General features: G+C 42.6%; 1 long non-coding RNA gene across 1 annotated transcript; it reads left to right on the top strand.

Moving 5' to 3' along the window:
* The first annotated feature begins 2422 nt into the window (after positions 1 to 2422).
* On the top strand, positions 2423 to 4027 carry LOC143810236 (uncharacterized). The gene is made up of 3 exons (XR_013222714.1): positions 2423 to 2881; positions 2998 to 3212; positions 3614 to 4027. It is a non-coding gene; the product is annotated as an uncharacterized LOC143810236 (long non-coding RNA).
* Positions 4028 to 4529: the final 502 nt, after the last annotated feature.

Below are 4529 nucleotides of genomic sequence, written 5' to 3'. Positions count from 1 at the left end.
AAGATGGGGTCATATACCAGGATGATGACATTTACCAGGATGATGACATTTACCATGATGGGGACATGTACCAGGATGTGGCCCAGGATGAGCACCATATACCAGGATGAGGGCCATGCACCAGGATGAAAGGCATATGCCAGGATGGGGGGACATATACCAGGATGAGGGCCATGCACCAGGATGAGGACCATATACCAGGATGGGGACATATATACCAGGATGGGGACATATACCAGGATGGGCTCAAGGTGGGGGACATATATACCTGGATGGGGCCCAGAATGATGACCATATACCAAGATAGGGAACATATACCAGGATGAGGGAGCATATACCAGGATGGGGACATACACTGTGTTCCAAATTATTATGCAAATTGGATTTAAGTGTCATAAATATTTAATTGTTTTGTTTTTCAAATAAACTCGTGGATGGTATTGTGTCTCAGGGCTCAATGAATCACTGAAATCAATCTTAAACACATGTGATAATTAGTTTTCGAGGTGATTCTAATTAAAGAAAAACTACTCAATAATGTTCCACATTATTATGCAGGTCACAGGTTTCAAGCAATATGGGAACGAAAAAGGATCTCTCTGCTGCTGAAAAGCGTTAAATAGTGCAATGCCTTGGACAAGGTATGAAAAAATTAGATATTTCACGAAAACTTAAGAGTGATCATCATACTCTGATGAGATTTGTGACTGAAACAGAGCACAGACAGAGTTCATGCAAATAAAGGCATAATGAGGAAGGTTTCTGCCAGACAAATTTATTGGATTAAGAGAGCAGCTGCCAAAATACCATTACAAAGCAGCAAACAGTTATTTGAAGCTGCTGGTGCATCTGGAGTCCCTCGAACCTCAAGGTGTAGGCTCCTTCAAAGGCTTGCTGTGGTGCATAAACCTACTATTCAGCCACCCCTAAACAGTGTTCACAAGCAGAAATGGTTGCAGTGGGCCCAGACATACATGAAGACTAATTTTCAAACAGTCTTGTTTACTGATGAGTGTCGAGCAACCCTGGATGGTCCAGATGGATGGAGTAGTGGATGGTTGGTGGATGGCCACCATGTCCCAACAAGGCTGCGACGTCAGCAAGGAGGTGGAGGAGTCATGTTTTGGGCCGGAATCATGGGGAAACAGCTGGTAGGGCCCTTTAAGGTTCCTGAAAGTGTGAAAATGACCTCTGCAAAGTATATAGAGTTTCTGACTGACAACTTTCTTCCATGGTCTAAAAAGCAGAAACGTGCCTTCAGGAGCAAAATCATCTTCATGCTGACAATGCCCCATCTCATGCTGCAAAGAATACCTCTGAGTCATTGGCTGCTATGGGCATAAAAGGAGATAAACTCATGGTGCGGCCACCATCTTCCCCTGACCTCAACCCTATAGAGAACCTTTGGAGGATCATCAAGCAAAATATCTATGAGGGTGGGAGGCCGTTCACATCAAAACAGCAGCTCTGGGAGGGAAGAAATACAAGCAGAAACTCTCCGAAAACTCACAAGTTCAATGGATGCAAGAATTGTGAAGGTGACATCAAAGAAGGGTCCTATGTTAACATGTAAGTTGGCCTGTTAGGATGTTTTGGAGATAAATAGCTTTTTTGTTCAGTGAATGTGACCTCCTAATGCTGCAAATTCCACAAATGAGACTTTTCAGTTCTTTAAAACATCAAATGTTTAGAAATTCTACTGTGTCTGATAATTTGGAGCAGTGCATTTTGAGTTTTTATTCATTTTGGAGATTATACTGTTATCATTGGGAGGTTTCTTCAATAAAATTCGATGTATAATCTAACGGGTGATGACTTATTAGACTGACTGTCATTTACACTGACCATTTAGGAAAATCCGAGAAAAATGTCATTTGCATAATAATTTGGATCATAGTGTATACCAAGATGGGGAACATATACCAGGATGGGGGCCATATACCAGAATGGGGGATCATATACCATAATGAGGGACATATATACCAGGATGGAAGACATATACATATGGGGGGTTCAAATCTTGCATCGGGGCCCATCAGTCTCTAGTTACACCACTGAGTGGGAGGTTCATATTATGCAGGATATTGAACTTAGATCATTGGGAGAACTGGGAGCACAAGTAGGGTGGTAGGCAGAGATGAGTAGGAGATGTAGCGCTGGGCAGCACTGTAGAGAGGACATGTAGGGTGACAGACAGAGATGAGGAGGAGATGTAGGGTGGTGCAGCACTGTGGAGAGGACATGTAGGGTGACAGACAGAGATGAGGAGGAGATGTAGGGTGGTGCAGCACTGTGGAGAGGACGGGTAGAGTGGTAGACAGAGATGAGTTAACACTAGAACTTCTGATGGAGTCATTTTGACTCCTTTCGTTTTTTATTTCTCTTCTGTGACTACATTTTTCAGAATTCCGGCTTGAAACTCGGTGACTTTTCCTCAAATATGATGTGAAAAAAGATTTTGTGAGAATAAATAATTTTGGTAAAAAATGTGCGCGTTTTTTTCAAAATTTACCAAGAACTACTGAAGGGAGTCATTTTGACTCCCTACTATATTTTGAGGTCCTTTTGTCACTAAATGTTGCTATAAAGTTTTGTGCATAATTTTTTCACTCTGTCTTATTTACCCTGATGTTCATATAGATGTAGTTCAATTTACATGTCAACTTTTCACATTTTCCTTGTGTTTTACCTGCTTGTATTACTGTGTAATGCTGAACAAAATAGCTTGTTTACTCTAGGCTCTTATCTTATGCTAATGAAGGGTGGTGTTTTTCTAAGGTCCTAGCAGGAGACAGTATTCTGGATAGTAACTTTACTTTCAGTTCAGCTGAAGAGACAAAGAGAACAGACGCAGACATACGAGCTCTGAAGACTCATACAGGTATGAATTGTTATGAAATAGTTTAGCTGTCTGTCAACTGATTCAGCCCACCTACTTTTGAAGGTGGCAGAACAGTTATTATTTCTTTTAGTTTTCATTTCATTTCTATTTTTCAGCAGGGAACTATATAGAATTATGGAATTTGTGAGGAATATGGAGAGAAGACGTTTGATAAAGCCTCAGGATATTCTGGCTACTTTGCAATCCATACCGGAGGATGAATCGGAATCCGAATTGCAGGAACATGTATTTGATTCTGACAGTGATGAAGATTTCATTCCTCAGAACATATCAAGTGAATCTGAAGACTCAGAAGGAACAAATCCAGAAGGTAAGTAGTTATGTGTATTTATTTGTTCTTCCACACACTGAGTTAGGGCCTGTGCACACTAGCAGAATTCTGGCTGAATAGCCATCTGGATATTCTTGCCGCAATACAGGCTGTACCTGCCCGCTCATGCCTGAAGCTCCGCTCCGAACCCCGGGCTGGAGCCACTGTCAGGGACAGAGCAGCGCTTGCTTACGCGCAAGCACGGCTCCGTCCCAGACAGCGGCTCCAGCCCGGAGTTCGGAGCGGAGCTTCAGGTATGAAACTCCGCTCTGTACCTGAGCGGGCAGGTACGGGCCGGATTGTGGTGAGAATATCCGGTCGGATATTCCGCCGCTAATCCAGCCAGTGTGCACGGACCCTTACAAAACAAAAATTCTAAATATTCATCAACTTTTTTCCAGATATTCCAAGCACATCAACTGGGGATCGGGCTCATGCAGTTATGTTGCCTCGTGACCATCCTCCTGGTCGTGGACAGAAAAAATCAGCAAAACGTCCCAGAAATGAAAGAACAACAGATAACGATGGCGGCGAAGGTAATGCAACAACAAACACCAGAGAAGGCGAATCTGAAGGAATACTAGTTTCAGCGGATGGTATTCAATGGAAACCTGTTGAAATTGGACAACACTTGCCTGGTAGGCGTGACAGCCAAAATATTCTTCGAGAAGCACCTGGCCCTACAGGATACGCCAGAAGAAATATCATTATCGATAGTCCTTTGAGCGCATGGCGTTTATTTTTTGATTCATATATATTGACACATATAAAGAACTGTACGCTTGCAGAAGCATGCAGGAACAATAATTTACAGTTTACTCTATCTGTTGAGGAGCTAGATGCATTCATTGCGATATTCTATGCTCGTGGAATATCTGGCACGAACCGTCACTCGATTAGCAGTATTTGGTGTAATGACTGGGGAATACCGTTTTGCAAAGCGACAATGTCTAGGGACCGCTTTGTTGGAATTATGAGGTTTCTCAGATTTGATGAGAAATCTACTCGATCGGAGAGACTGCAAACGGACAAGTTTGCTCTATTTTCTACTGTGTGGGACAGGTTTATTGCAAATTGTATTGCGTGTTACAAACCTGGCCCATACATAACGGTGGATGAGCAACTTTTCCCAAGCAAAACTAGGTGTCCATTCACGCAGTACATGCCTTCCAAACCAGATAAATATGGCCACAAATATTGGCTAGCTGTTGATAAGGAGAGCAAATATTCTGGCAAATGGCTTCCCTTATCTAGGCAAAGATGACACACGCCGTGCTGAGGACCGTTTAGCTGACCATGTGGTAATGAAGTTATTGG

The sequence above is a fragment of the Ranitomeya variabilis genome, chromosome 2, assembly GCF_051348905.1.
Source record: "Ranitomeya variabilis isolate aRanVar5 chromosome 2, aRanVar5.hap1, whole genome shotgun sequence".
NCBI lineage: Eukaryota > Metazoa > Chordata > Amphibia > Anura > Dendrobatidae > Ranitomeya > Ranitomeya variabilis.
The sequence above is the reverse complement of the archived record's forward strand: the minus strand, read 5'-3'. Positions and strand labels throughout refer to the sequence as shown.